Source organism: Corythoichthys intestinalis, chromosome 16 (genome assembly GCF_030265065.1).
Source record: "Corythoichthys intestinalis isolate RoL2023-P3 chromosome 16, ASM3026506v1, whole genome shotgun sequence".
NCBI lineage: Eukaryota > Metazoa > Chordata > Actinopteri > Syngnathiformes > Syngnathidae > Corythoichthys > Corythoichthys intestinalis.
In genome coordinates, this window is record NC_080410.1 from 50,419,704 (window position 1) to 50,431,322 (window position 11,619).

The window sequence follows — 11,619 nt, forward strand, 5'->3', positions numbered from 1 at the left end:
TATTGTAATGTGATTAGAAAAAAACAATTACCAAAGGAAATGGTCATGTGTAGCTTTTTTATTTTGTGGTAATTAATGGTAAACTACTGCCGTTTAGTGGCTGTTTTTTAAACTTTCACTGCCAATTGCAAGATTTTCCCAAGCACTTTACAGTTAAGGTGACCAACTTGACAATCACCAGTTAAGGCAGGGGTGTCCAAACATTTTGCAAAGGGGGCCAAATTTGATGTGGTAAGAATGTGGGGGGCCGACAATGGCTGACGTCCTTCACGTAGAACAATATATTTAAGCAAATTTTAGCAAGCCATTCTGTGTGTCACATTTGCCTTATTATTAATATATTTTTTAAATAATTTCAACAGTCTCGCAACTAGCCTTAGTGGCGTTCTCTTTCGACTCTCGGGCTCTTGCGAAATACCGCTGTGAAGTTAAACTACAGAATTTTTCGGACTATAAGTCGCACCTGAGTATAGGTAGCACCAGCCATAAAATGCCCAACGAAGAGTAAAAAAACATATAAGTCGCACCGGAATATAAGTCGCATTTTAGGGGAAAATTTACTTCATAAACTCCAATACAAAGAACGGATATGTCATCTTGAAAGGCAATTTAAAATAAAAATATAATAGAGAACAAGATACTGAATAAGTGTACAGTATGATAATGTTACATGATGCATGAACAATGAAATGCGAACACGGCCGGTATGTTAGCGTAACATAACTATTAAGAGTTATTCAGATAACTATAGCATAAAGAACATGCTAACAAGCTTACCAAACCATCAGTGTCACTCCAAAACACCAAAATAACATGTGAAATGATAGAACGTGTTAATAATTTCACACATAAGTCGCTCCAGAGTATAAGTCGCACGCCCTGCCAAACTACGAAAAAAACTGCGACTTATAGTCCGAAAAATATGGTACCTTCAAGTTGCTTCAATTTCTCACTACCTATCTTCCTTATAATCTTTTTTGTACATGTCAGTGTGTCTTGTTTGGTAATATCGCCACACATTGAACTCTTTAAAAACAGTCCCTTTGCAAATAAGCCTGACAAAGTTGTTGCGTATTTTAGTGAAGAAATAGCCCAATTTCCACCTATCGTCGGCTGTCGCAGTCAACCTTCTTTTTTTTTTTTTTTTGTTAATTGTCGCCATTTTAGAAAATTGGGAGTAAATGGTCACACGGGGTAATGTTGCTTAGAGTACTGCTGCCTTTTAGTGGGTAAATGAGGAGCAGGATTTAGTGTGTAAGCTACTTCATATGCTGGTAGCAGTACTGCTGACCAATTCATTAAATCTGTGTGCGGGCCAGATGATATTGATTTTATGACAGAGGCTGGGGGCCGGATGAAATTTGACCACGGGCCACATTTGACCCCCGGGCCGGACTTTGAACATGTCTGAGTTAAGGTGACCAACTTGACAATCACCAACCGACCACCTTGACTAGGTCCTCTTAAAAGGGAAACCTGTTGTATTGCAAATGTGATTTCTGAAGTTGCTTTACAAAAATAGTGTAAAATCCATTTTATCCTGGGAAAAAAAATCTGAAAGACCTTATATTTAAATGTGTTTTAATTGTATCTTCAGTAAATGTGCATTCTTTTGTCAAACAAACTTAGTAATTGAGGTTAAATTTGATGTTCAGTGCTTTATTTTTTTAATACGGTTCAATATTATCTAAATAATGGGTGTGAGAAAAGTATTAATTTTCAGTTGAAATGGCATTAGAAAAGGTCTTAAAAGTCTTGAATTTAGATTTATCAATCCTGGGGGGACCCTGCTTTTTAGCCAGTTTGCCGGAATCAAGCCAGCCGAACCGCCAGACCCGCGCTGGCGCAGGTCCAACGACCCAGCCAAAAGGCCAAACTCTGTGCGTTCACCTTATTTTTAACCCCTTGTACTGACTCCATTTTGAAAGCTGGAAAAAGGCTTCGAAGCACAAGTTGACAATTTATTCGAGTCGACAGCAATCATAGAGCACAGAGGGGACCCAGGCGAGAATCCAAGGTCACCATATCACAATTCAACAAAAGGTTCCCGAGAAAAAATGACAACGATTAGTTAAACATTCAGTCTTTTGAAGGGTCTTGCAGGGCAGGCTGTGGGCAGAAGAAGGGTGTGTTTGGGCGTTGTTTAGGATTATTGTCTGTTTGTGGATTGGACAGGAGGAATCGGGAGATACTGTTGTCAGGGCAACGAGGGTTGTGGATTTTGCCACCTCAGCGTCAAAGAGGCTTTTGGAGTCTTATCAGTCGTATTATCAGTTGGATATCGGGCGTTCTCCGGTGTTCCTTGTGTTGGGACAGGACATCCCGCCATTTGTTCTGGACTGTCCGGCAGAACTGATTGCGAGAGTTGGTGGTGCGGACGTGGGCTTTTCAGCATCAATCTTGCTCAGTCAGTTGCATGACGCACACGTTGGGCTTCCGTGATAAGATGGCGTCATGTATCTCTTATGCCCTATATTCTGCTTGTTTTCCTTAAACTATGGTATAAGTGCTATTTATTTTATATTGGATGTGTTAAAGAAATACAAACAGTAAATAAGAGAAACTATACTATTCCCTGATTAATTATATCAAGTGTGTTAAAGTAATGCAAACAGTTAATACCTTTTCTCCTAAGCGCCGTCAATCTTCTTCAGTTTTAATAAAATTTGTAAAATTATTATAACTAGAAGGTCGCCATTGTTGTTGACGTCGTAGGGCGGTGACGTCACATGGGTACCTTGCTGGACTTCCACAGTGTCACTCTTTAACTACATTAACATGTCATTGGTTCCGCCCTTCTAATTTGAACCTGAGTGGAATATTAATGAGAAGGACAGTAAAGCAAAATGAACAGGAAAGACTGGATGAGACGAGTAGCGTTCATGTGTCAATTTTGCTCGTGACAGCACTCACCTGCTTTAGTGATGAGAGCAGGAGAGTGTTTGATGTCAAAAACTGTTTGCAGATCTTCACGGCAAACTATTGTGTGATCCAACTTTTTCCAATATTATTATGGAGATTATTAGCATCCATAGCTGTCGTGTGCTTTACATATGATTAGGCTATACAGTGAAACACAGCAGTTTGATTATTTTTGCTGATAGCCCGGGGCCGTGCATCACAACACACTAAAACGTTTGCCTCTGCCGAGACGTCTAATGGCATCTAATAACATCTTACCTTATTTTTGTCACGTAAAAGCAGATGTCCAGATTGTTGATAATCCTGCCAGTTGCTTCCCGGTGAATAAAACCCAAAACCCATCAGGAACTCGGACTCATTACAAAACTTCAAATCACTCCTAAAAACCCACCTGTTCAAACTAGCTTTTCCCACCTCTTAATTCTTAATTCTGTCTTTGTGTTATATTATGTAAAGCGTCTTTGAGAGTCCAAAAAAGCGCTATATAAGTTTGAGGTATTATTATTATTATTATTAAGTGAAACGGAAAACGACTTTGTGTGATTGCTGGCTATTCGTATCATTTTCTGCCCAACAGATTATAATGACTACAATTTTGCACATTGAGAACTAAGAGGCAGAGCAAGGCGAGTGGACACAGGCCTTCAGATTCGTAGCTCGGACCGCACCATTTATTGTAAAGCCCGCCCGACTCAATTTGGACATTTAGGGATGTAGTTTCTAAGGGGTGTACTCACTTGTGTTGCCAGGGGTTTAGATACTAATGGCTATATTTTGAGTTATTTTGAGGGGAGGTCAGTGTTGTCCCATGAATAGATATACTTAAATATCTGCAGAAATGCGAGTGGTGTACTTACTTTTGTGATGCACTGTATTTTTATGATTATTATGAATGCATTTACGCAACGAAATAACGGTGGAAAAGTTTGTTAAATGTAGGGCTGTCAAACGATTAAAATTTTTAATCGAGTTAATTACAGCTTAAAAATGAATTAATCGTAATTAATCGCAATTCAAACCATGTATAAAATATGCCATATTTTTCTGTAAATTATTGTTGGAATGGAGAGATAAGACACAAGACGGATATATACATTCAACATATGGTACATAAGTACTGTAGTTTTTTATTATAACAATAAATCAACAAGATGGCATTAACATTATTAACATTCTCTTAAAGCGATCCATGGATAGAAAGACTTGTAGTTCTTAAAAGATAAATGTTAGTACAAGTTATAGAAATTTTATATTAAAACCCCTTTTAATGTTTTCGTTTTATTAAAATTTGTAAAATTTTCAAACGATTAAAATTTTTAATCGAGTTAATTACAGCTTAAAAATTAATTAATCGCAATTAACCGCAATTCAAACCATGTATAAAATATGCCATACTTTTCTGTAAATTATTGTTGGAACGGAAAGATAAGACACAAGACGGATATATACATTCAACATACGGTACATAAGTACTGTATTTTTTTATTATAACAATAAATCAACAAGATGGCATTAACGTTATTACCATTCGCGTCACCAGTAGGTGGATGGCGAGATAGTGTAAAGCGCTTTGAGCGCCTTGAAAGGTGGAAAAGCGCTATGTAAGTATAACACCATTTACCATTCTCTAGAAAGACTTTTAGTTCTTAAAAGATAAATGTTAGTTATAGAAATTTTATATTAAAACCCCTCTTAATGTTTTCGTTTGATTAAAATTTGTAAAATTTTCAATCATAAAATAAACTAGTAGCTTGCCATTGTTGATGTCAATAATTACACCATGCTCACTCATTGTGCTCAAACCCATAAAATCATTTGGACCCAAGCACCAGCAGAGGGCGCCAAACACAAAAAAACAAGTAACAAGCGGACATTACACTGCTGTCATTTTAATCTGAGCGCGGCATGTGCGTTAATTGCGTCAAATATTTTAACGTGAATAATTTTTAAAATTAATTACCGCCCGTTAACGCGATAATTTTGACAGCCCTAGTTAAATGTATTTCTTGTATGAGAGACAAGCTCCACATTCGTTTACATTCAGTGAAGCCAACACAGGTTTCTGTATAGCATTTTCAACAATCAATTTGAAGTGTTTCCATACCCCACTCCTACCACTTTCCGAATTGCACGGCATACAGTGTTCTTATTGAGATATTCAGCATCACCGATGGAATACATATATAGGCCGCTGGTGAAAGAGCGCAAGGACAGGCACACAATCTGCGCAGTTGTGGGGGCCTGACTTCGCCGGGTTACATTAGTGATGTCCACCTCGATCAGCTGGCACAGGTAATGAATTCCCTCAGCTGAAAATCTATATCTTTCACTGGGGACCTTGGCCAGGTACGCCAGCGGATTCTGGCGGTCTCCAAAAACCCGTGCCCTCCGAAGAGAGCCCCTCACAATCCAATGTCAAACGGGTCATCCAGGTACACTGTTATTGTCAAGAGGATACGTCCGCAGAGGAGTGCTGTTTAAATAGAGCGTGGTTAATTGGAATCCTGGGGTTAAGCAAGATCTAACTTTGAGACGGCCAGGTTTGATGTGTGGCATGTGTTGCCATGGCAACACTCCCCGGTTACAACATCCAGCTTTCGTAGTCTCAGTTAGCTGGGAAGTGATACACGTGATGAAGTTACTCTCGAAGTTACCCTGCTAAGCCAGAAAATCAGCTTCTTGGTATAGGCCACAGGAGTCTTGTATATTGTGAAGACAACTAGTGACGCACGATAATACATTTTTCAACCGATATCGATAACTGATAATTTCCTGCCCTTTCCACCCGATAACCGATAATGTCAAGCCGATAATTCTATTCAAATATGTATGTAAAATTTTAAACTATACAAAGATAAAATCTTACTGTGCAAAAATGTAATTTGGTGCTATTTTTTTCCCAAATCAAATGTGAACAAGTAGTAAATTCCAACGTTACACTTTTGGCAACAATTACTTCGTGAGTAAATGTCCAAGTTGCACAAAAATGCCTTTAAAAGTAAGCCATTCCTAACATATATATCACATTACTACACTGCAAAAACACCTCCTTAAAACAAGCAGAATTGGACAAAACTGTAAATTGCGCACATTTGGAGGCTAAATCAAGTATATAATTATCAGCATTATCGGTTGAATTTCGTTTTATCTGGATTATCTGTGTGACATCATAATTTCCATTATCGGCCGATAATTATCGGTGACCGATATTACCGTGCATCTCTAAAGACAACACTCAAATAAACATAAGGCCCGCACTAAAAAAGAAACGGCGGCATCAGTCGAGGGACAAAACGCACTCATTGGCTTGATCTCTAATCAATTTGAAACTCGCAATTCACACCTTGTGGTGAATTTAAATCACTATCTTACATTGTAGTTAAAGAGTGACACTGTTGAACTACGGCAGCGTACCAATGGCGAGCTACTAGCTTATTTTTTTACTTAAAATTTTACAAATTATATTAAAACGAAAACATTAGGAGGAGTTTTTAATATCAAATTATTATAACTTGTACTAACATTTATCTTTTAAGAGCTACATGTCTTTCAATCTGTGGTACCCTTTAACAAATCCCAAGCATCTTAGTTTGCAGACATCTAGAGGTCATTCTAAGCATAGCTGCTGTGCTGAACTGTGACCAGCTCATGTACAAAGGCTGCAGGCTTGTACATCAACTTTTAAACCAATATACATATGGCGCAAAATCGATGCCGATATGACTCAAAATCCTTTTGTATGTCCCATAACACCGGACATTTCTAGTTCTATATAACAATCCAGAACGGGTTAAAAGAAAATGATGGGATCTTCTAGCATTCATTTCCTCCGTAGCCAAGCTGTCTGCCTTCATGGGCAAATACAGAAAACTGCCATTTGTCCCGACAAAAGCCTCAAACAGACTTTGTCTGAACAAATTGAACACATTTGTTTCACTCGGGAAATTTTCATTTAGCAGCTGGGCACATGTCTTGCTCTCTCATTCAACCCTAAATGTGGATTGCTTGTTTACAACAGGAAGTGCCTGGCGCTGTCTCACTTGGCATGTGCGGGAAGTGACTTGGCTGCGCCAGGAAGCCAAACATCATTCACAGTCCCAGTATCGCCGTCACTGAAATTCATCGCTACTGTAATGATGGGCGCTTTTTTTGTTGACAATTCCATCTGTTTTTCACGACATCCTGGCCGAGCAGGGGTCACTGTTGGACAACTGAGCTGTAATGCCTATATTTGTTAATTGCCCCCTGGTTCCAAGTTTATACTGGTGCAAACAGGCGCTTGGTAGAGATTCTCAACTGTCGTATTATGAATGCTTCTAAAGTTGGTGAAACCCTTAGAAGGCGTTAGAAAAGGAGAACCGACATGTCTTTTTTTATGTAATGTATTTGTTAACTAGCAAAATCGTCACTGCAATAGTTACCTTATTGACCTGCTGAGCTTCTTATTCTGTATGTTGGTGCTCTATGGCATAATGCTGCCTCTAACTGGTCAGTCTTGGTACTAAATGCAACCCACTTAGAATAGGAATCTGGCAGTGCCCTCCGGATGGATTGGTCCATTGTGGAATTGTGGTAGTTCTTACGTTATTACAAAAGAGAGTAAGAGATAGGGAGTTGTAATTGAGGTTGAAGAAAGGAGAGTGGAGAAAGGAATTGATTTTGGATTTTACTTCTAGGATTTCTCTTTTTATCTGTATTTAATATGATTTATTTTTATTAGGGGTGTCAAACGATTAAAATTTTTAATTGAGTTAATTACAGCTTAAAAATTAATTGATCGCAATTAATCGCAATTCAAACCATCTGTAAAATATGCCATATTTTTCTGTAAATTATTGTTGGAATGGAAAGATAAGACAAGATGGATATATATATTCAACATACGGTATATAAGTACTGTATTTCTTTACTATAACAATAAATCAACAAGATGGCATTACCATTATTAACATTCTGTTAAAGCGATCCATTGATAGAAAGACTTTTAGTTTATTTTATATTAAAACCCCTCTTCATGTTTTCGTTTTAATAAAATTTGTAAACTTTTCAATCAAAAAATAAACTAGTAGCCCACCATTGTTGATGTCAGTAATTACTTACAAAATGCTCATGGGTGCTGAAGCCTATAAAATCAGTCGCACCCAAGCGCCAGGAGAGGGCGCCAAAACTCCGAAAAACACAATAAGTACACGTTTGACTGTGCTGTCATTTTAATCTGTTTGAGCGGGGCATTTGTGCGTTAATTGCGTCAAATATTTTAACGTGATTAATTAAAATAAATAATTACCGCCCGTTAACGCGATAATTTTGACAGCCCTAATTTTTATGTTTATTTATTAGCTTATTTACTTATTTTACTTGAGTTATTTTATATTTTTTATAATTACTTGGATTTTCCATATTATTTAGTTTATATTTTATGAGCACTTTGATTCTTTTTTAGCACTTTAAATTCGAACTAATGTAATTCCTTGTAATCTTTTATTTTTTATTTTTTTGTTCTATTTCTCACTAGCTTCGGCTCCATAAGCCCACATGCTACCCCTAAACCCTTCAAAATAACAAACTGGAATCCCTAACCCTAATAGAATTTGGGGTTTTTAAGTGAATTATTTTCATTATGTTCAAACTTACATTTACCTCTTTTCACTTGCTGTATGTGCCCCCCCCCCCACGAAACGCACATTTTATTGGCTGATGACTTGACCCACCCCTGACACACACACGCATGCTCACATTCACACAGCCCCGATAGACATACATGTCGACAACATACCGCCTCCTACGTCGCCTTCAAAGAGGAGGGATACTAGAAGTTTTTTTCGACCAGCAGCAGCCACTGTAAGTAATTTAAAAAGTCGCCAATGTTGTGTAGGTGAGTGAGAAACACACCAACTAATTTTGCTATTGAAAGTCCGACCTGCATCAGAGTTGGCATAACATTAAACTGTGTGAACTTGCTAATCTGCAAAACTTGAGTGGGAAGCTGCTTAGAGAGAAGTGTGCTTCTGTTTGTCTTTTCTACTGTTAACGTTAATTAAACTGTGAGATATGTAATGAACTCTGCTGGAAACTATAGAACTAGAAAAACATGACCCAAGAAGCTGCTTAGAGAGAGAGGGGTGCTTCATAATATCATATGTTGCTCGAACAACACGACATAATCATAATTTGTTTTGGGGGGGTGCTGTGAGCTACCCACATTAGCTTTGCGATCAACTGGTCTATCGGGATCGACATAATGAGCACCCCTGATTTAGCATATCAATTAATTAGGTTCATATTCATGAGAAATGTAGCCTATTAACTCATTTGCTCCCAAAAACGTATAAATACATTCTATTTTGAATTGTGTCACTGTCCCATAGACATATTTATACGTCTTTTACGTTTTTTTTTTATTTTTTTTTTTTTACAAGAGACATCACTGGGTACTGATTCAATTTAGCTCAAAAGCACAAAGTTGAAAATCCATTTTAAAGCAATAAAACTGGCCACTGGAAGGCAGTAGCGCATTTAGTAAGACCCGCAACCCGATTTGACGGCAACAAACAGCCGGGGTGTACGGCCGGGGCGCTGGCGGAAGACGACCGAATGGTGTCCAGGATGCCAGGCGGCGGACGACCGAGCAGAACAACCTAGAGGACGCCCGGGATGCCAGGCGCTGGATGACCGAGCAGAACGACCAGGACCACCAGTGCAGCGGACGATGCCGTTGAGTCCGTGCTGCTTGCCAAGCAGACCCCGCAGAGACTCAAAAAAATCCATCTTTATGAGACAGGCGGCGATGAGGGAAGTTTACCCGGCTGTCGCGGCCACAACAGCGTCATCACTTAGTTAGTTATGTGTAAATAAATTGTTACTTTACTATCAAAAGCTCTATTTGTCTTGTTGTTTATGTCGTTTTGTAAAAGGAAAACATTATTCAGATGTTTGGGATGTAACTAAAGTAAAAAATAGCTGTGTTAAAGTCAAAGTTATGTTTGAAATTAAAGATGTCTGGGTCCGATCACGTCATTTTCAAAGTATCGGAATCGGCAAAAAAATATTGGACATGCCTTTTTTTGATATATATTAATTTTTTTAATTAAATCGTTTTCTATTTGTATTTACAGACAAAATGTCTTACACTCATCCAGAGTCTTTAGTTTTGGCTTAAAGTAGGGCTATCAAATTTTTTCGCGTTAACAGTGGTAATTAATGTTTTTTAATTTAATCATGTCAAAATATTTAACGCAATTAACGCGTGCGCTGCACGACCCACTCACGTATTGTCGCGTTCAATCTATAATGGCGCCGTTTCACCTATATATAGAGCTGAAAGGCAGCGTAAGATGAGTGAGTTTTTAATTGGCTAAAGCCTTACAATCCCCTTTCAATAATTAGGACTATCGTGGGAAGCAATGTGGGGAAGAAAGATAGTAGTTGATCTTTTTCTTAACACAGTGTGTTATTTTCCAACGCAGAGAAGATATATCAATTGGTGCCACTATGCACAGTCATGGGTGCACTTCCCATCATGCATTTGGGTAGAACCGTTAAATGGCTACAGTACCATTTACTGAAAGCTCAACAAATACACTAGATGGCAATATTTAGTCACAATATACAAAGTCATATTTATCCTTGAGAATTACAAGTCTTTCTATCCGTGGATCCCTCTCACAGAAAGACTGTTAATAATGTAAATGCCATCTTGAGGATTTATTGTCATAATAAACAAATACAGTACTTATCTACTGTATGTTGAATGTATATATTTGTCCGAGTTTTATTCAGTTTTTTCTTAATGCATTGCCAAAATGTATATGATCTGGAAAAATTATCGGGAATGATTGGAGTTGAATCTGGAGCAAAAAAAAGCAATCGGATCGGCAGATAATCAAACTAAAACGATCGGGATCGGATCGGGAGCAAAAAACATGATCGGAACAACCCTATTTGAAATGTCTGTTTTTTTCATCAGAAATTGGAAAATTGCTCAAACCAAGCTATTTTCTAATGCTGATTTCTAAAGAATGGAAAAAAGATAGGAACTTTTTTTTCCTGCTGAAAGAAGAGAGTCTAATCTTTCTTTTGGTGGGTTCCATTTTTATATAGCAATAAAACAGAAATTTCTGTGGGCCTTGCAAAATCAGTCAAAATCCAGGGCTAGGGTTAGGGGGTTGCACCGGTGAAAATGGCTGGGAGTGAATGAGTTAAAAGCCCATCCCGAGCAAAAAATGTACATGCAGGTTATGCTATCCCTATCAATGTTAAGACCAAACCTACGCCCTTGTTTAAAAACCTTGTTTAACTTAACTCCATCTCTACCATTGACCGCGATAGACGTCCAATCCGTTTGAACTGCTGCCCGCTCACGTGTTAGCAAACAACGATTCCTTACAGCCGCTGCTTGCCTTTTGTTTGGCCAGCTGTAGCCTCGGCACTGCAAAACACTGAGTATAAATGTTCAGTCGGTTCAAAACAGTACGTACGCCCCAGGGCCCGCGAGATGGATGTCACATGACCCGAATAGCGCCAGCGTCTCGACAAGCACTCCACTGGCGTTCTGCTGAAGTGCTAAGCCTGCCGAGTCAGTTTGTGCCGGATAAGCTTTTATTTCCTGGAGCGTGTACCACCTGTCGGCAAGAAACACAAGTGCGTATGGATTTGGATCAGAGAGTGTTTACACACTGGTGCGCGGCCGTTACAAGC